Source organism: Piliocolobus tephrosceles, chromosome 3 (genome assembly GCF_002776525.5).
Source record: "Piliocolobus tephrosceles isolate RC106 chromosome 3, ASM277652v3, whole genome shotgun sequence".
NCBI classification, from domain to species: Eukaryota; Metazoa; Chordata; class Mammalia; order Primates; family Cercopithecidae; genus Piliocolobus; species Piliocolobus tephrosceles.
The window spans coordinates 95,684,330-95,707,178 of NC_045436.1; positions in this window are offsets into that span (position 1 = coordinate 95,684,330).

Here is a 22,849-nt window from a genome sequence, read left to right on the forward strand (position 1 = left end):
CAAAAAGTATCAATATGAATGCATTTAAAATATATCTTAGTATAAGTGTTGAAGTATCAATAAAATTGAAAAAATAGACATAATGATCAATATTGATTTGAACTTTAATATTGGGTTATGCTCGCTCATCTTTTCCATGTGTAGGAGGCCCAAATCTACTCAATGAATCATTCATGCTTCCCTATTGGGAAAGGTGGGTGCAGCTAATGACTGTACCAGCAAGAGTTCAGAAGGCAAGAAAAGAGAGAAGTTGAGGATATTTATGATATCCGCTCTGCAGTCCAACCTCTCTATCTTACTCCATTACTCTCTCTTTTTTGGATTATTGCCATCAGCATATAAACATACTGTCTTCACTTCTGTCTAATTAAAAAAAAATCTTAATCTCATTTCCTCTGCTGACTACTGTCATATATTATTGAAACTTTTGTAACAAAATTTGTTAAAGAAGTTATCTAATTTGCTGTCTACAGTTTCTGTCCATATGTTTTTAAAATTCATTTCAGTCTGGCTTTGACATCCATGTTGTGAAATCTAGTAACCAATTTTCAAGTCTATACTTATTTGACCTAGCAACAGTATTTGATGCAGTTAATTGGTCTCCTTCTTCTTAACACACTTTCCTCACCTGACTTCCTTAACACTACTATCTTTCTGGTGTATCCTTTTTTTTTTTTTTTTTTTTTTTGAGATGGAGTCTCTTCTGTGTCACTCAGGCTGGAGTACAGTGACACGATCGCGGCTCACTACAACCACCTCCTGGGTTCAAGCGATTCCTCTGTCTCAGCCTCCCGAGTAGCTGGGATTACAGGCACCTGCCACCATGTCTAGTTAATTTTTTTAATTTAGCAGGGACAGGGTTTCAACATGTTGGCCAGGCTGGTCTTGAACTCCTGACTTCAAGTTGTCCACCCGCCTTGGCCTCCCAAATGCTAGTATTACAGTCATGATCAATGGCACCCAGTCCCTTATTTTCTTGACAGTGGTTTCCCTTTTCTCAGAACTCTTAATGCTAGAGTGTTTCGGGATCCAGGCCTTACTTAGTCTTCTGTGTTTCACTTTTTCCATGGTTACCATTTTGCTGATTTTAACACATTCAATCTGTTAGACTTTACAATCTCTTTATATATAATTGACTTTCAAATTTATATATATGTGGTTCAGTTCTGTGACCGCAAGTTTAGACTAATAAGTACAATCTCCTATTAGATATTTATACTTGGATTTCAAAACTGAACTCATGTCTTATCCCAGAAACCCAATTCACACATAGTTTCACATGATTTCATTTAATAGTAGCTTTCATATTTCTACTTGCTTTATTTTCCATCTTATATTCATACTCTACTGAATCCATCAGCAATCCTTCTGGCTTTATCATAAAAATATATCAAAATAAAGCAGATACCATCCTGATCTCCTGAGATTTCCTTCTTGTTACGCTTTCTTATATTTTATTCTCAAGACATTGGGCAAAGCTACTACAGAAATGTGTCAAATGACACACTTAGGGTTTTGCAGTTTGCACTGTATATCATTGGGAGGACTATCCCTATAAATAAATTTTAAAAGTATTTATTATATACTGGTTGATGATATTGCAGGCAAAAACAGTATGTTTGCAGGACTACATATTTTAATAACTTACGTTGGGTCTAGAAACTCTGTCATAGCTCCAAATTCTACATACACAGTGATCTTAGGACATTTCATTTCACCTCTTGCAAGGCACGAGAGGACACGTTTTATAAATGGTTATGAAAGACATTTGCCCACTTGTTGGTTGAACACATGAAGAAATAGGAAAATTCTTATGGGAAGTCAGGAACGCCGAACAGAGGGACCAGCTGAAGCCGTGGCAGAAGAACATAAATTGTGAAGATTTCATGGACATTTATTAGTTCCCCAGATTAATACTTTTATAATTTCTTATGCCTGTCTTTACTGCAATCTCTGAACATAAATTGTGATGATTTCATGGACACTTATCACTTCCCCAATCAATACCCTTTTGATTTCCCATGCCTGTCTTTAATCTCTTAATTCCATCGTCTTCTTCATAAGCTGAGATGGATGAATGTCGCCTCAGGGCCCTGTGATGATTGCATCAACTGCACGAATTTTTGTAGAGCCTGTGTGTTTGAACAATATGAAAACTGGGCATCTTGAAAAAAGAACGGGATAACAACAATGCTCAGGGAACACCAGAGATAAGACTTCTGGCCACCGGTGAACCAGACGGAACAGAGCCATATTTCTCCCCTTTCAAAAGCAAATAGGAGAAACATTGCTGAATTCTTTTACTCAACAAGGAACATCCCTGAGAAAGAGAATGCGCCCTGAGGATAGGCCTATAAATGGCCCCCTTAGAAGCATGCCGTCTTTTATGGTCAAAGCTGAAGGGATGAAATAAGCCCCGATCTCCTGTAACATTCCCAGTCTTATTAGGACGAGGAAAATTCCCGCCTAATAAATTTTGGTCAGATAGGTTGTCTGCTGTCAAACCCTATTTCCTGATAAGATGTTATCAATGACAATGCATGCCCGAAACTTCATTAGCAATTTTAGTTTCACCCCATACTGTGTTCCTGTGATCTCGCCCTGCCTCCACTTGCTTTGTGGTATTTTATTACCTTATGAAGTATGTGATCTCTGTGACCTACACCCTATTCGTGCACTCCCTCCCCTTTTGAAAATTGCTAATAAAACTTGCTGGTTTTACAGTTGGGGGAACGTCATGGATCCTACCGACATGTGATGGCTCCCCCGCACACCCAGCTTTAAATTTCTCTCTCTTGTACTCTTTCCCTTTATTTCTTAAACCAGCCGAGGCACCTAGGAAATAGAAAAGAACCCACTTAACCATCAGGAGTGAGTTCTCCCGATAGAATATGGGAATGTTTAATTTATCTCCTCTTTTTAGAATGCTTATATGTTAATTTCATTAATTTAACACATATTTGTTGAGGCACTGCTAGCAGGCATATTCACATTGAATATTCTAGAAGATATGAGTGAATGTGTCTTTTTGGTAGAAAAATTTATTTTATAAATCAGACTTCAGCGATATGTAATTTACCCCTGTAAGAAATCTCCGCGTGTACCGCCTGAATGTAAAACGAAGTTGGAAAAAAAAGAAAATTCTATAAAACATTCGCAAGTGTGAAAAAATATATTAGTAGTTTAGGTTAATAAATATTTTTAGATTTCCTTAAATTGCAATACAGTTCTTAACAAATAATGAATTATTCCATCTTCATACCTCTTGTTGAAATTATATGGCGTGTCTTACCATTTGGGGAAAGTCATTTTAATTATGCATAGAAAGTAAGTGTGTAAGTACCTTTGTAAGACAAAGGTAATACAACTAGTAATCCTATAATTGGGTCCCTAGTCTTCAATTTGAACCCAATTCAGTTCGAGAGAAACTTTTAGACATGTTGATGATGAAGCTGTTTATGTTTAAACAGATAATTTATTTAATGCTCCCCCAATCAAGATCGTTAAATGTTCCAATTTACTATATAGCATCTAAGTGTTTTATTTCCAAGTTTGATGCTTAGAATTCTTATGTGACAAGAGAATAACCTTGCTTTTTCTACAATATTTTTTCTAAGAAAACTCTCTATGCCCTTTACTGTAGTTTATTATATTGACATTGCCAGTCCAGTCAAGTCTCCCTAAGAGCCAAAGTGGATGAAAACTTCAAAGTTTTATATTTATATCTTGATTCACTCTGCTTGGATTTATCATGTTATGACAAATTTATTACCAGAGCTTTACCCACTCTGAGGATTCTGATAGTGTTTCATTATGAGATAGAAAATATGTCTACAGGATCATCAAAACACCCTATGATTGAGAGCAGCCTTTACTAGATATCGGAAAGGCTACATTGTATCACATTGTTGGTAGAGCATTTCTATTTTATATCCTTGATTTTTATTTTTATGTAGTGTCTGACCTGCCCCCTGATAGCTTTTAGGATGTTGCCCTATCTCTGCTCTTTCCTAATATTGTCATACTATGCCCCTGAATATTTTTTGACATCATTTTTAAATTGTATATTTATGAGCATCTGGTAGTTGGTGTAAATGAGATCACTTCTGTGTGTTTTTCTGGAAGCTAAAATTACTTTTGTTTTTATTTGTTGTTGTTCTATCTCAATGTTGCTGTTCAAATATATATTGTATTGCAGTTAATTGAATTGAGCAAGAATGCCACATTCAATATCTTTTCAGCTAGAAAGTATTGAGCTCATTGAAGAGATAAATGTTTTACTGGGTAATGTAAAAAAGTAGTTTACATCAGAGAAAAATAAAGGTAAAGAAAATTAAAGTTACTGACATGAGTAGCAAATGGCATTTATAAATTTAGAGAAAAAAAACGCCTAGGATTATTTTATTTAACTTAATCTTGCCTTATGGTAAGAAAAATTGTTTTCCAGATGCCCTTGATTGCTATTATCCATCCCTCCAAGATGATTTTAATAAACTTATTAAAATATTTCAGAAAAAATAACTCCAGGATAAGTAAATATGCAAATGCTTAACTTAAATAATAAATACTTTTCATTAGATTTTTCAGTTTGGCTATCTGTATAGAATCTTTTTTGACACTTTATAAATACTCTGTTTTGATGTATTTGAAACATTTAGAGAGGTACAGCTGGTATGCTGGCAACATCTTTAGTTGGAAGTTGCCTCTATCTTGATACAATATTTTAAAACCCCATACTGCTCTTTATCATCCTTTTGTGACTCAGTCTTAAATTGCAGGTGGTATACATGTAGACTGGTAAAGGAGGAAATGCAATTTAATAATCAGATCAATGGAATCAGCCACTTAGTCAGTGAAGTAGTAGACTGCTGAACCAATTATACTCTCATTTATTCTATTTCCAAAACAAAATAGTTGTGTGTTAATTATGAACTTATGAAAGGACTTTTATGAATTTAACAAGAATTTAAATTATAAAAGGGAAAACATTAAATAGTATTGAGAAACTGGATAATTTTTATAGATTCTATTCATTTTATAAATTCTAAACTACTATGAATGTTGCACATTATGTTTTAGTTTTATATTTTTGTGTGTTTAAATATTCACAAGCTATACAATGCATGGAACTTTAAATCTAGTTTTTCTCTTAATTTAGCTTAAACCATATACACACTTTTATGTTGCCAAATTAACTTAGGGAAGCATTATTAATGGTGGCATTTTGCTGTGTTTCAATGCAGAAGACTGATACTTTACCACATGGGCAAATTTTAGAATGAAATCTGGGTAAATTTGTCATATTGTCAAAATCCTAAAAGGGTTGCTATGCTGTTTAAATAAGCTAAAATTTATAAGAAACTAGAGCAATGCTTGACAAATATTGGATGGGAATACAAACATAGTGAAAATAATTTTCACCTATCATTATTAGTATGTTTATGCATATCATAATATTTACATAGTGGCAATTATCATTATTTGTATGTCTATGCTTATAATATTTCCATTACTAAATGAAGCTTTTATTTATTGTATATATTCTATTTTGATTTATTCTATAGAATTAGAATTACATCTCTTAGTTTTTTATTTCTTAGGCTTTTTATTTTTTTGTTATTCCCTCCCATTCTTATGGATCCTTAAATGTTAAGGGTTCCTCTGATTTTAAATCTAGCCTCACTTCTTTATTTACATACTCTCCCTAGAATATGTCATACAGCACGGTGGCTTTAAATGCCATCGATATAATAATAATTTGCAGATTTGTATATTTAGTTCCCAATCCTCCCTGGAACCACAGAACCACATATACAACAACTTGTTTATATTTTCATTTGTTTGTGCAATCTGCATCCTGTACTTAATGTGTCCAAATAGAATTTTTGTTTGACCTCAACCTCTGCAAGCTACATAATTACCTAAATCTTTCCAAAGTTTGTAAATAGCAATTGAACCAACCCCAACCCACTTGCTCACTCTGAAAGCCTGGGAATCATCTTGAATCTTCCTTAACTTCCACGCTTAATTCCTCAAATAGCTTTTGGAATGAAACTCAGAATAATCTGCCTAAAGTGTTCACTTCTTTGCATCTTCCCTATTCTCACTGTTGACCAAGGTTTGTATTTTTTACCTAGCTTATTGTGCTAGCTACTAATTTAATTACCAACTTACACTCTGTCCTCTGGTATACTTCTTATAGTACCCAAAGGGATGTTTTCTTTCCATAGGGAAATTAGTTTTTATTTTATTTTATTTGTATTTTTTATTAAACTTTAAGTTCTGGGATACAGGTACAGAATGTGCAGGCTTGTTACACAGTTATACATGTGCCACGGTGGTTTGTTGCACCCATCAACCCATAATCCACATTGGGTATTTCTCCTAATGCTATCCCTCCCCTTGCCACCCACCCCCAACACACCCCAGTGTGTGATGTTCCCCTCCCTGTGCCCATGTGTTCTCATTGTTCAGTTCCCACTTATGAGTGTGAACATGCAGTGTTTGGTTTTCTGTCCCTGTGTTAGTTTTCTGAGAATGATGGTTTCCAGCTTCCTCTATGTCTCTGCAAAGAACATGAACTCATTCTTTTTTATGGCTGCAAAGAATTACATGGTGTATATATGCCACATTTACTTTATCCAGTTTGTCATTGATGGGCACTTAAGTTGGGTCCAAGTCTTTGTTATTGTAAATAGTGCTGCAATAAACATACATGTGCATGTGTCTTTATAGTAGAATGATTTATAATCCTTTGGGTATATATCCAGTAATGGGATTGCTGGGTCAAATGGTATTTCTAGTTCTAGATCCTTGAGGAATCGCCCCACTGTCTTCCACAATACTTGAACTAATTTACACTCTCACCAATAGTGTGAAACCGTTCCTATTTCTGCACATCTTCTTCAGCTTCTGTTGCTTCCTGTGTTTTTAATGATCACCGTTTTAACTAGAGTGAAACTCCCACCAACAGTATAAAAGCGTTCCTATTTCTCCACATCCTCTCCAGCAACTGTTGTTTCCTGTCTTTTTAATGATCGTCATTTTAACTGGTGTGAGATGGTGTCTCATTGTGGTTTTGATTCGCATTTCTCTAATGACCAGTGATGATGAGCTTTTTTTCGCATGTTTCTTAGACATATAAATGTCTTCTTTTGAAAAGTGTCTGTTCATATCCTTGCATGCTTTTGATGGGGTGGTTTTTTTCTTTAAATTTGTTTAAGCTCCTTGTTAATTCTGGATATTAGCCCTTTATCAGATGGATAGAATGCATATTTTTTTTGTTTGCATTCTGTAGGTTGCCTGGTCCCTCTGATGATAGTTTCTTTTGCTGTGCAGAAGCTCTTTTGTTTAATTAGATCCCATTTGCCAATTTTGGCTTTATTGCAATTGCTTTTGGTGTTTTATTCATGAAGTCTTTTCCCATGCCTATGTCCTGAATGGTATTGCCTAGGTTTTCTTCTAGGATTTTTATGGTTTTAGGTCTTATGTCTGAGTCTTTGATCCATCTTGAATTAATTTTTGTATAAAGTGTAAGAAAGGAGTCCAGTTTCAGCTTTCTGCATATGGCTAGCCAGTTTTCTCTCCACACCATTTATTAAATAGGGAATCCCTATTGCTTGTTTTTGTTAAGTTTGTCAAGGATCAGATTGGTTGTAGATGTGTGGTGCTATTTCTGAGGCCTCTACTCTGTTCCATTTGTCTATATATCTGTTTTGGTACCAGTACTATGCTGTTTTGGTTACTGTAGCCTTGTAGTATAGTTTGAAATCAGGTAGCATGATGCCTCTAGCTTTGTTCTTTTGGCTTAGGGTTTTCTTGTCTATGCAGGCTCTTTTTTGGTTCCACATGAAATTTAGTTTTTTTTTTTTTTTTTTTAAATTCTGTGGAAAATAAAAGTCAATTGTAGCTTGACAGGGATAGCATTGAATCTATAAATTACTTTGGGCAATATGGCCATTTTCACGATACTGATTTTTCCTAACTGCGAGCATGGAAGATTTCTCCATTTGTTTGTGTGGTGTCTTATTTCCTTGAGCATTGGTGTTAGTTCTCCTTGAAGAGGTCCTTAACATCCCTTGTAAGTTGTATTCATAGGTATTTTATTATCTTTGTAGCAATTGTAAATGGGAGTTCACTCATAATTTGGCTCTCTGTTTATTATTCGTGTATAGGAATGCTTGTGATTTTGCACATTGATTTTGTATCCTGAGACTTTGCCGAAGGTGCTTATCAGCTTAAGGAGCTTTTAGCCTGAGAAAATAGTGTTTTCTTTACATAAAATCATGTCATCTGCAAACAGAGACAATTCTATTTCCTCTCTTCCTATTTGAATACCCTTTATTTCTTTCTCATGCCTGATTGCCTTGACCAGAACTTCCAACACTGTTGAATAGGAGTGGTGAGAGAGGGCATCCTTGTCTTGTACCAGTTTTCAAAGGGAATGGCTTCCAGTTTTTGCCCATTCATTATGATATTGGCTGTGGGTTTGTCATAAGTAGCTCTTATTATATTGAGATATATCCCACCAATACCTAGTTTATTGAGAGTTTTTAGCAAGAAGGGCTGCTGAATTATATTGAAGGCCTTTTCCGCATCTACTGAGATAATCATGTGGTTTTTGTCATTGGTTCTGTTTATGTGATGGATTACATTTATTGATTTCTATATGTTGAACCAGCCTTGCATCCCAGGGATGAAGCCGACTTGATCATAGTAAATAAGCTTTTCAATGTGCTGCTAGATTCTCTTTGCTAGTATTTTATTGAGGATATTCGCATTGATGTTCATCAGGGATATTGGCCTGAGATTTTCTTTTTTTGTTGTGTCTATGCTAGGTTTTGCTATCATAATGATTCTGGCCTCATAAAATGAGTTTGGGAGGATTCCCTTTTTTTCTATTTTTTGGAATAGTTTTAGAAGGAATTGTACCAGCTCCTTTTTGTACCTCTGGTAGAATTCGGCTGTGAATCCGTCTGGTCCTGGGCTTTTTTTGGTTGGTGGGCTATTAATTACTGCCTCAATTTCAGTACTTATTATTGGTCTATTCAGGGATTCAACTTCTTCCTGGTTTAGCCTTGGGCGGGTGTATGTGTCCAGGAATTTTTTCGTTTCTTCTTGATTTTCTAGTTTATTTGTGTAAAGGTGTTTATAGTATTCTCTGATAGTAGTTTGTATTTCTGTAGGATCAGTGGTGATATACCCCAAAAGAGATATTTTTAACATTAATTTCTCGCCCTTTGTAGTCATCTCTAGGTTTTTTGCTTTGTTTGGTTTTGTGGGTTTTCATTTTTTAATATTAAAAAGACTATTCTAAGATTTTTTATCCTACATGATCTGCTACTGCCTATAATTCAGATCTTATCTGTAATAACTTTTTTCTTGGTTTTGTCATTTAATTGTGACAGCGTTTTTTCTGTCCCTTAAGTATCCCATTATGTTAATTGCGACAGGAAGGCCTTTGCACAGTGAGTCACCATATCCTCAAATGGCTGGTTCCATTCCTATTTCAGGTTTCAGCTTAAAGAAGCCCTGCTTTCTGAATTTCATTCATTTTCCTAATCACTCTCTGAAAGTTCTCTGATTTTGCATGCTTCAATAGCACCACTTATTGGATTTCATTTATTTTTCTTCTTTACATTTTGTTTCTTTTCCTTCTGAAAAGTAAACCGGATAGAGACCCTGTATGTCTTGTTCATTGCTGTTATATTCCCAAAACATTGAATAATTCTAAATCACCATACTGACTCAAGATATATTGGAATGAATGAATTCAGAAATTAATATTCACAACAAACCTGTGACTCGTGTAATCATATTTATTGTCATCTTACAGATAACAAAGCTGCAACATAGAAGGAGTAGATAATTCACTGAAAATTATAAAGCCAATAAATGCAAAAGTTAGGGGCAAACCCTGGCAATCTAGAATAAAAACCCATGTTCTTCAATTTTGAACTGTTGGATTCATAAGGACAAAATAATTTTTTTGCTTGCTATAATGCTGAATTTATATCTTACCATTCTCTCATTAAGATATGTTTTTCCAATTGCCAATTATTTCACCAAATTTCTTAGTTTTCCATGATCTGCTTCTCAAAATCTTTAGGTACATTTCTGAAGCAAACAACTTTAGGAATATTTCTTAGGTGAAAATTATTCCTAAATAAAACACATTTAAACAAAAATTATTATAAATGTTTTTCTTAGCTGCATATTTATTAACAAAGTCTAAAAACAAGAAAATGCAGTATTACATTTTGAAAGTATTTTTCAACGACCAATGTTATATTTTACATACTGCAAGCTTATTAAATATGAATTTAAAAACTAGGTAAAAATTATTTGTTCCTTATACAATTATTTGAATTCTATATTTCTCACAGTGAATTTCAGCAACATAACAATACCTTGGTTTACTTGGAGTTTTAGTCTTTACAAAAACTACACACATTAGGAAGTAGAAAAGTTGTCAGGAACAATTTATTAAAGATATTAGGGAAATTGTGTTTAGCATTTCAAATAATTATATTTCACTGCTGAGGTCATGAGCCTCAAGGAAAATTTTGGCATGCTTTTTTCCTCGTTAATAATTTATTAAATGTGATATATATTTATCCACTTGGAGAATTTCTGCTGCTAGCTTTATGGTGATATTTTGCTATAGATGGCAAACTTTTTGTTACATATTTTATTGATGATTAATATACAAATATTTCCCAAAGTAAATTACCATATACACATTAGAAAGTGCAGCATGTTACTTTAAACATTAAAATAAGACAGAGTTTTAAATAAAATGTAGTGCCATCTTCATAGAGAGCTTTAAAAGATATCAGTGCTTAACATATTTGTCAATTCTGTCATTGTTCAGTTAACCACTCAGGCTGTAACATTAACCATAGTATCCTTCTAGTCTTGGTACAGAATGTGGCAATTGATATCAAACTGCTGACATAAACCCTGCTTTGTTGTAAGATGTACAAGGATCAGCAGATGCTTTTTGGTTCTGTGCTAAAGTTGAACACCCCTTCCAATTCACATTATCAATATTGCCCTGAACATATTATTGTTGATTTTAATGCTTAAAGAAAGCTCATCATAATTAAGAATCTAAATGTAATATAAGAATGTAAGAATCTAAAACTTATGATAAATTTTACTTTACCATCTTTTAAAAAATTGTATAACATTTTTTTCCTGCTTTCAATTTGTCACATTCATTATGTATTTTGATATCAAACATTCTGCACTATAACAAATATTCTTGGCTTCCAGCAAGGGCAAAATTTTGAGACTAATATTACATTTACTATTCTTTTGTCCTTATTTTTTTCAACATTAAATCTCTAGCACAAATTGGTATGTTTCAAATCTCTTATCATTATAATTAACTTGTTCATTATAGTTGAGGATTCATTTCTTCTCTTTTATACCAGCATCATGAATATTTTAATTATAAATCAATCCCATTAAAAGATTCTCTTAACTTTCTGATGAATAGCAATGCTATTATTTACTTCCTTAATTATATCTTTTTACCTGAATCTTGAAATTTGTTTTTAAAACACTTTGTACCAAATTATCGGACAAGCTTTTTTAGCATTCTAATTTTTTGAACATTTGTTATTATATCATGTTTTACTGTAAAATACAAACATTTTTCTTCTATTTGGAAACAAGATTCAAACTCAATGAAAAATTAAAATAAAGAGAATATCTTTCTTTCCAAAATTTTCTTAAATCGATATTTGCCAATGTTTGCATTCGGTCCATCAAAAGATGAATGAGTTCCCAGATTAAATAAGTTTCTTTCAATATTTACAATAAGCAATTGCAGATTTAAGTGTTAATAAGATCCTGAAAACTTTTCAACCCATTTTCATCTACACTACCTTAATTTTACTGCTTCTTTGCTCTCTTAGCTGTTGTTTCCTTGAAATTTTATTTTCCTCTTCTCTCTTCTCTTTCTTCTCCTCTCTTTAATTTAAAGCCCATGAACTGATCACCCACTATTTATTCTGTAGGAAACATGAACACTGAAGTCAGACCTGTTAAGATAAAATCTTAGCTCAGTGTTACAGCATTACTGGCTTTAGACGAATTAGTGTTTCTCTCTGAGCTTCAGTCTCCCCATTTGCACATGCACAGTTAAATATTTATTATCTTACTTCTGTATGTCTTGAAAGTAACATAAATGTTTTCAAACTTGCTAAAATGGTATGTCTACATCTTAATATATTATAATATTTATTTTTGTGAACTTGTTCCTAAACTCACTTACTTTATAACTACTACATGACTAGTAGGGTACTAAAAGTTTCAAGAACAAAATAGGAAATCTTGTTACTGATTTTAAAATATCTGTTAATAGGAGACAACTGTAAGTGGGCCGTAATAGGTTTAAGAAAGAAATAAATAGTAATTTGTAGCTTAAAACGGGGTATAATTTCAATTTTCCACAGGACTTGGGTAGTAGCATAACAAAGTGTTTAGCAGTGTATCAATCTGGGAATAATACATAGATAGAAACCACACAGTGGGTTACACAGGGGAAGTTTAATAGGAAAACTCATTAAACTATGATGAAAGAGTAGCTATAAGATAATTGTATAAGAAATTTTTTTATGGTAAATTAGGGCCCAGAGAAAGTACCAAAGGAAGAATAACTTTGGAAGCAGACCTCCCTCTCAACCCCAAAGTTCAGTACTCTCTGGAAAATGTGTAGTTCAGTACCTTGGATAGCAGAAGTTTGCTGGATTGTCCCAGCAAGCAGTTGGTACACAGTCAATGGGCAAGCAGGTTAAGTCTTCCAAGTACAGTCGGAGCATTGATGAGCAGTAACTCACAACTCAGACATACACAGGAAGTGGGATGGAGGGAAGCTGTGGAGATAGCTGGCTATGGAGGAAGCATTGGTGCACGACAGGACCTGACTGGGCCTTGCTCCTATAGTAAGCGCCAATGAGAGCTCTCCAGAACTGCAGGCAATGCACATATGAGCTTGCAGAGGGCAATCAGGGCACTCGTACAAATCAGGAAGCGTTTGAGGCAGTTTTTGTATAAAGAGGGCCACACAGAAGGTTACCATCAGTCTGCGGCTGAAAGACCATGGAGGGATCATGCTGTGAACACAGGCTGGGACACACTTAGCAGTAAGTTCTCATACCCATACATCTTACCCACTACAGTAGTCAGAAATCTCAGGAGAACCTGTCTTCCTAAACTCCTAAGCTCTTACAGTGACTTCTTTTGGGAAAGTTTAACACTTTAATTGTGTTCACTTTAATGAAGAAATGCTTTAAAAAACTCCTTCTATTGTTGTAATATATGCTGAAGGGGGAATTTTGAACTGAGAGATAATAAATTGATAACTGGCACAAAGGTGAAGATAGCTGAGACATATTCCTTGATATTACATACCTACATTCTGTGTTCACACTTTGTTTTCTACTGAGTAAACATAATGAGATATGCAATTGCATAGAAGTTGTTCATGACCAATTGCATTCAAAACTATTTTAACAGTATTTTAGTAGTTTATATGTTCTAAAATGTCCTTACTTAGGAAAAAATGTTTTGTTACTACTAATAGAGGGACAGGACATGAGAAATACTTACTAATGGCAAACCTGTAAGCAGTTTACATTCATTTTCTTATTGAATTCTTAAGACAGTGAAGTTGTTTTGGACTGAATGTTTGTGTTCACTCAAAATGTATATGTTGAAGCCTTAACCACGCCCCTATTTGATTGTATTTTGACGTGGGGCTGTTGGGAGGTAATTAGGTTTAGATGAGGCCACGAGGTAGGATCCTCATGAAGGTATTAGTGCCTTTAGTAAAAATAAAAAAAAAAAAAAAAAGAAAAGAAAAAAAAAGAGAGAGATTGTTTTTTCTTTCTCTATCAGGTGAGGATACAGTGAGAAGGCAGCTGTCTGCCAGGAAGGAAGATGGTTCTCACTAAGAATCATACCTGTGAGCACCTTGTTCTTAGATCTACCAGCCCCCGGAACTCTGAAATGTAAATATCTGTTGTTTAAGCCAAACAGTTCGTGTTATTTTGTTTCTACATAATGTAACTAAGACAGAAATCAATACTAAAAATGTTAGTTTCTCAAGACTGTTAGGCAGTTAGGAAGGAAAACAAGACTAGCTGTTAGAACCACCTGAACCACACACCACAGTATACCTCAGTTCTACAGAGTATACCAAGAAGGAATTAACATACGTTGTTCATTATTTTTATTTGCAGCTATCCTCGTTTTTTTAAAAAGGGGCTTAAAATAACATGTTTGTGTTTATTTTCCATTTTTCATCCTGAATTTCACTGAATATAAGGTCATGCATTAGTACAAAGTAAAACAATATTCATATTTTGCAATAATAGAAAACTATATTATAGGGGACATATGCTTGCTAAACATGTAAGAAAGGTGACTTGTTTACATTATACTTCAGCCATACTTTCCTTCATTAACAGGGTGACTTGACATTGTAAAGTATTGATGCTGTCATTAAAATCCCGGTGAAGCTGTGTTCTTCATTGCTTAATTAGGAAGTCTTTTAATGTAACTGAAGTCCATTGTCACTGATTACTACCCTAATAGATTACTTCTATGTTCATACTGATTTCTTTAAATATCCTTTGCCTTTAGTGAGATTAAATATTCACTGAGAGGGATGCTGATATTGCTCATTATTTTCTTTTTAAAAAGAAGAATAAAATAGAAAGGAGAAGGAGAAAAAGAAGGAGTGGAAGTCGGAATAGGAAGATGGGGAGGAAGAAAAGAAAGAAAAGGAAGAGGAAGAGGAAAAGGAGGAGGGAGAAAGGGGGGAAGAGAGTAAAAACACACAAAAAGGGAAAGAAGTGGTGATTCTGGATATTGTAACTCTCTTAAAGCAAAAGACTAATATAGTTGGAGCTGTGGTGAGTATACGCTGTAAACTTACATTAAATTATCTTATAAATCTGTGATGGCATATGTCTTGTTTGAGCATTCTTATGCTTCAGACACGCATTTTTCCTAGAATAATTTGCATATTTTTGACTCTGTATATTTTGGGTGCCATAATATTTCCTTCACCACATAATAAAAGGACACAAATGAAGCAAGGAAATAAAGCAAAAGCAGGTAATTAGATAACAGAGTAAAGAAACATGCATTGAGTGTATATGCTCTTTTAGATTGTAATGCCAAGCCCATAAACAGCTTTCACATTGTTTAAATAATTAAACTCTCTCTAGTCTATCTGCTATAATTTTAATATGTGCCACCAAAATCGTGTGTTGAAAACTTAACCCCAATCCAATAGCCCTGGGAGTTGGGGACTAACGGGAGGTGTTTAGGTCCTGAATGCTCCACCCTCATGAATAGATTAATGCCAGTTTTAAAAAGCCTTGAGGGTATGAGTTAGATCTTTTGTTCGGTTGCTTTGTGATGCCTTCTATCACGTTACAACACAGCAAGAAGACTCTTCTAAATACAGCTTCTTGATTTTAGACTTCTCAACTTCCAGAAATGTGAGCCAATCAATTTCTGTTTATTATAATTACCCAGTCTCAGGTATTCTGATATAGCAGCACAAAATGAACTAAGACACAATTGCCCCAACACATATAAAGTGAAATAATTGTACTAAGTAAAATATAGGTGCTTTCTAGTTGAGAATTTTATTATTTCTTTGACAGTCACTTATAAGAACTTTACATAAAAGCTCAACTTATATATCAACAAAGTGAAGTAAAAATGTATTACGTAGCAGTCGTCTTCTGTGGTTATCTCAGTTATTTAAATATTAACACTATTGAGGGAATGATGGTGTCCATTGATTACAAAGCAAAATCTGAGAAAATTTTGATAGAATTTTTTACAACTGACTCTAAGATAAGGAGAATGCACTTCCCTTTGAAAAGTCCAAGTTTTATGACTTCTTTCCCCCTAAGACATTGAGAAAAACTTCAGAAATAGAGAAGACGGAAAGAAACCGACTAAAGATAAAATAAATGGATTTTCTCTGCCAAGTTTTTCAGTCTTTCATTTGTTTTGCCAGTGTCAGTGTACAAACATCCATGCAAAGTGATACCACTAATATAAGAGCATTCTGAGATTTGAATTCAGGTCTCTCAAAATATTTCTTTCTTTCTAGTTTTCAAACTATGTTAAATATTCTACCAACATCTGATTCATATTCCATTTTAATACCCAGTATTATTATTTTTATAACTATAATAACAACATAACTTTGACCCATAAAAATGTTAACAAGTCAAACTACTGTTATACCGAACTTGGAATAAATATTTCCAGCAACAGTCATATATCTTTGTATGCATCAAAATCTAAGTGTCATTGTGTATACTTGTAGAATTTCTCTGGTGATTTTTAAAAATTAAATCCCTATTAATCTAAGTGTCATTGTGTATACTTGTAGAATTTCTCTGGTGATTTTTAAAAATTAAATCCCTATTAATCCCTTCTAAGATTTAATCTAGCAACAATTTGGAGCCATCTACAATATGAAAACTACTATAGAACAAAAGAAAAATGGAGATTAAAATAGATATGGGAAAGCATGTAACTATGAGTGGAAATATAGCAAGAAAGGAAACTTTGTAAAACTTTTTAAAATTTTATATTTATAGAATTAGAGGTTATAAGTGCAGATTTCTTACATGCATATATTGTGTAGTGATGAAGTCTGGATTTTTAGTGGACACATTACCCTAATAGTGAACGTTGTACCCAAAAGGTAAGTTACCATCTCTTACCCCACTCCCACCCTGCTAATTTTTGGAGTCTCAATGTCTATTATTTTTTTTCACTCTGTATGTCCATTTGTATTTATTATTTAGTTCCCACTTGTAAGTGAGAATTTGTGGTATTTGACTTTCTGTGTCTCAGTTATTTCATTTAGGATAATGGCCTCGAGTTTCATCCATGTTACTGCAGGTGACTGTCCTTGGGTTAGTAGTATTCCATGGTGTGTGTGTGTGTGTGTGTGTGTGTGTGTGTGTGTGTATCACATTTCTTTTATCCAGTCCTCCATTCATGGATACTTAGGTCGATTCCACAGCTTTTCTATTGTGAATTATACTGCAATGACCATGCAAGTGCTGGTGTCTTTTGATGTCATGATTTCCGTTGAGTAGATACCTGGTAGGGAGATTGCTGGGTTGAATGATAACTCTATTTTTAATTCTTTTAAAAATCTTCATATTGTTTTCTGTAGATGGTGTACTGATTTATATTTCCACTAGAAGTATGTAAATGTTTTCTTTTCTCTACACCCTTGTCAACATCTGTTGTGTTTTGACTTTTTATTAATAGCCATTTTGACCGAAGTAAGAGAGTACATCCTTATGATTTCAGTTTGCATTTTTCTGATGATGTGATGTTGAAGATTTTATTCGTGTGTTTGTTGACTGCTTCCGTGTCTTTTTTTGAAAAATAAAACTGTTCATGTCTTTTGCCCACATTTTAATGGGGTCATTATTTTTTTTCTCATTGAATTATTTGAGTTTATTGCAAAACATTAATAATAAAACTAAAATAAATATTTGTATATCTCAAATATAATGCCCAGAAAATCTTTATACATTGCAGGATCACTTCTATGTATGTCTGCCAACTTAAAAATATCTTCTGATAAAGCTTACATTTACTATATTTTTCATCAAAAGGAGTAGTTACATTTGTATCAATAAATTGTAATATGTTATTTATTATTGCTCCAACCTCTTTCTGGGTATTAAGATATAAACTGTGGGACTGGAGGCAGTGGCTCACGCCTGTAATACCAGCACTTTGGAAGGCCAAGGCAGGCCCATCACAAGGTCAGGAGTTTGAGACTAGCCTGACCAACATGGTGAAACCATGTCTCTAATAAGAATACAAAAATTAGCCAGGCGTGGAGGCACACATCTGTAATCCTGGCTACTCAGGAGGCTGAGGCAGGAGAATCACTTGAACCCTGGAGGCGGATGTTGCAGTGAGCACAGTTTGCACCACTGCACTCCAGCCTGGGCGACACAGCAAGACCCGATCTCAAAAAAGAAGAAAACAAAAAGAAATAAACTGTGAAAAGATAAAAAGAATGTGAATTCTGGTTTCATCAACCATACTTTCGAATGATAGAAACAAAACCAATTAATTAATTGATAAACAAAATGCTGTATTTTTCCTCTTAACCTAAAAATTATTATTTTTTTTATTTTTTAGGCATTGCCTATATACTGTAAAATTCACAAACCTTAAGTATGCAGTTTTATGGATTTGTGCATAGATACATGCCACATGTAACCATTAGCCAAATCCAGTTATCGAATATTGTCATCAACTAACAAAAATCACTCGATGTAGTTTTGAAATTATTCAATAAATAATTTGAATAAATATTCAAACTATTTATTTATAGAATAGTTTTACATTCACAGCAACATTGAGAGGAAGATAGAAAGATTTTCCATAACAACCCCTTTGACCCCACACATCCGTACCCTCACCCATTATCACAACCCATAGCAAAGTAATATATTTTTTTATGACTGATGAATCTATAATACGTTGATAGAAAATGATTACCAAAGTCAACAGTATACTTTATGTCTGATTGTTGGTGTTGCACATTGTATGTGTTTGAACCAATGTATAAGACACATATCTACCATTATATAGTATACATATTTCCCCTGTCCTAAAAATTCTCTGATTCATTTCTTTTTAATATTTTCATACTTTTGTTTTTTCTAGAATGTCATATAGAAGGAATATATAGTATGCAGCCTCTTCAAATTAGCTTCTTTCCTATAGTAATGGGCATTTAAGTTTCTTTTATGCTTTTTCATGGCTGATAGTTCATTTTTTTTAGTTCTATATCATATTTCATTGTCTATATGTACCACTGTTTGTCCATTCAAGTTTTGTATTTATAAACAACCATGTGCAGATTTGTGTGTGTTCATAAGTATTCAGCTCCTATGGATAGATACCAAGGAGCATTATTGCTAGATCATATAAGAAGAGTATATTTAGTTTTGCAAGAAACCAACCTGTCTTCAAAGTGGCTGCACCATTTTTTATTTCAACCAGCAGTGAATGAAAGCGCTTATTGCTTCAGATCTTTGACATCATTTGGTGTCGTCAGTGTGCTGTATTTTGTCTACTCTAATAGGTGTTTTATCTACAGCCATCCAAACTTGAATGAGCCTGATCTTGCCTAATAAATGTGCAGTGCTATGCCGTTGCTGGTTTTTATTAAATGGTATTTTTATTATACACAGTGTATGTTACTCCACAAATAATTTTAGCATATCAAGAACTTTCATAGAGTATAGGTAAATAAATTTGTTTACAAGAACAATGAATGATGAAAATAAAGAGAAAATAGAGGTGAGAAAATCTAATCATTCTAGGAGTGAAATTCATTCACACATCTCAACTCTAGGGATTATATTATCTTCAGAAGCCTTCAGGTAATATAAATGTGTGAATCATTTGAGTATAAGAAATAGGCAAATGTTAGGCCAATAAGGTATAAAGCATATTAATTCCTTAAGAGTATTCTAGGCCAGGCACGGTGGCTCAAGCCTGTAATCCCAGCACTTTGGGAGGCCGAGACGGGCGGATCACGAGGTCAGGAGTTCAAGACCATCCTGGCTAACACAGTGAAACCCCGTCTCTACTAAAAAGTACAAAGAAAAGCTAGCCGGGCGAGGTGGCTGGCACCTGTAGTCCCAGCTACTTGGGAGGCTGAGGCAGGAGAATGGTGTAAACCCGGGAGGCGGAGCTTGCAGTGAGCTGAGATCCGACCACTGCACTCCAGCCCGGGCGACAGAGCGAGACTCCATCTCAAAAAAAAATAAATAAATAATAAATAAATAAATAAATAAATAAATAAATAAATAAGAGTATTCTGATTTATCAGTAAAAAAAAAACAAACAAACTTATGCTGACAAAGTAAATCAGCTGGGTAGATTCAGACCAGATATCACCAGTTTGTAAACATACTGCACTTCCAACCTATATCTGTGTCCCTTTATGAATGCATATGAATATATAATTATAATTATTAATAATTTGTTAAGTTTAATAATATATGAATATTAATCTTAGAGTATTTTAATGAATGAATGACTGATACTAGTAATAATTCTATAGGCATGCTTATATTATTGAAATGCTTATGAATATGCACTTTTAAATAAATTTAATATTGTCCTGTGATTATACTTATTTTTTTATTTCTATTTTTGTCTTCCACTCTTTTTCTGCCTTTTGGGGGTTTTAATTGAATTTTTTATATGATTCTATTTTCTTACCTTCCATAGCATGTGTTAGTTAGACATCTTTTTTTTGCTCCTTTTTTAGTGGTTTTCCTAGAGTTTACAATCTACATTTACAATTAATCCAAGTACTCTTTCAAAAACACTACGCAGTTTCATGGGTAGGGTGACTCCCTTATGATAACAAAATAATTCTAATTTTTTCCTCTCATAATTCATATCATTGCTTTAATTCATTTCATTTCTATATAATAACATATAAGCATAAGTGTAATTCTTATTGTGTGTACTTTTAGATATATATATATAGGCATACATAATCATCACATATATGGTTGCTATTATTATTTTGAATAAATTATCTGATAGATCAGTTAAGAATAAGAAAAAAAATTTTATCATTACTTATTCCTTCTATAGTGTTATTTTCTTTATATAGGCTCATGTTTCTGACCTCTACTACATTTTCCCTTTTTCTGAACAACAACTTTTAATATTTCTTGCAAGGCAGGATTATTCTCAATTTTTGGCAACAAATAGTCTCAGTTATTGTTTGAGAAGTTCTGTATTTCTTCTTTGATTTTAGAGGACAGTTTAGCAATGTACACAATTCTAGGGTTGTGTGCGTGTCTGTGTGTGTTATGAACACAATTTTTTTACTCCACTTTCTTCTTGCTTATATAATTCCTGAGGAGAAGAAAGATGGAATTATTATCATTGATTCTCTATAAGTAAAGTTCTTGTGTTTTTCTTTTTTTCTCCTTTGGCGTTTCTGAGAATTTTTTCTTTATCTTTGATTTTCTGTTGTTTGAAAATGATGTGTTAAGGTGTAGTTTTTTGGCATTTATTCTATTTAGTGTTCTCTGAACTTCCTGCATCTGTGGTTTAGTGTCTGATGTTAATTTGGTGAAACTGTCAGTAATTGTTGTTTCAAATATTTGTTCTTTTTTTTTTTTTTTTTGCTTTCTTTCTTCTTCTTCTGGTATTTCGATGACATGTCGTTCTCCCACAGTCCTTGAATGCACTACTCTTTTCAGTCTTTGTTCTCTTTGCTTTTCATTTTTGACGTTTCTATTGATGTATGCTGAAGCTCAGAAACTCTTTGCTCAGCCATGTCCAGTCTACTAATGAGGCCATCAAAGACATTCTTTATTTGTGATACAAGGTTTTCTATCCATAGCATTTCTTGAAGTTTTTATTAGGATTTCCACCCCTCTGCTTACACTGCCCATCTGTCCTTGTATGGTGTCTACTTTATCCATTAAGACCCTTAGCATATTAATCACAGTTGTTTAAAATGACTGGTCTTGTAGTTCCAACATTCCAGCTGTGTCAGGCTCTAATGCTTACTCTGTCACTTCGAATTGTGTTTTTTTGTCATTGATTTTTTTGTTTTTTAAAATATCTGAACATGGTTTACAGAGAAAAAAAAAAAACCTGCTAAAAATATGTGCTTTTGTAATGTGTTGGTGAAGTACCAGGGGAAGGGGGAACATTCTGTAATTCTATAATTCTTAATTAATATCAGCCTTTTAGTGAGCCTGTACTGCTGGATTGTGAATGTCAGAAATTTTTCTCAACTTTTTTTTCTCCCCTCTTAGTTGGGACAGGATGATGTCTAGTGTGGATTGGAAATGGGTATTTTAATTCTCCCAGGCATAAAGTTAGAGTGAACTAGAGTTGGATAGTTTTCTTACAGGTCAGTTAGACTGATTCTGCCTCAGCAAGTAGGGCTCTTATTACATAGTTTCTCCTGAGGTCATGCCTTAAGAACAGAGTATTTTGACATTTCAAAATGGCCCCTTTTCTCTTTCCCCTGCAGAAGCATGAGGGACTTTTTCTTGTGGGGATATGGGAACCTGGTGGAGCTCCTGAAGGTAAATTTCACAATCCTGTGGAAGCTGCCTTATAACTCAGTTCCCTGGAGTTTTATCTCTCAGAATTGTTCACACTGAGCCTCCAGAAATTCATCATTTATAGTTCAAGTTTTTCTGTCCTGGCACTATTTCCTGTGGAGTTTGCTATACCGAGTTTCTGCCTTTATAAGTTGTGACTCTTCACATATGCCTTTCTGTGTCTCCAATTTTGGGAGCAGTACTTTTTTGGGGGGTCCTTTTCTCTCTTACCAATCCAGTAAGAATTGTTGATTATTTGTTCTGTTCAGTTTTTCACTTGTTGTAAAGATAGAGTGGCTAATTCTAAGCTTTTCGGAACTGGAAACCAGAAGTCTGATTTCATAATCCACTTGTCTTCTTTCTGAGTATACTTATACCCTTAGTTTGGTTCAGGTCCTGATCAGCAGGGAAGAGTTTTCTTAGAAGTTATTTACCACAGTATCAAAGTAAGTACAGATGTTATTAGAAATTAGATATAATTACATAGAGAATAAGAAAATTGAAGAAAACTTTAAAAAGGTCTAATTTGTAATCTCAAAGAGATGGAATAAAATACTGTATTTTTCAAAAATTACTCTGAAGCTGTGGAAAAGGAAACATTTTGGGACCAAAAAAAGTCAAGTAAGCAACAAACAAATATACAGATTTAAAAAAAAAAAAATAGAGAGAGA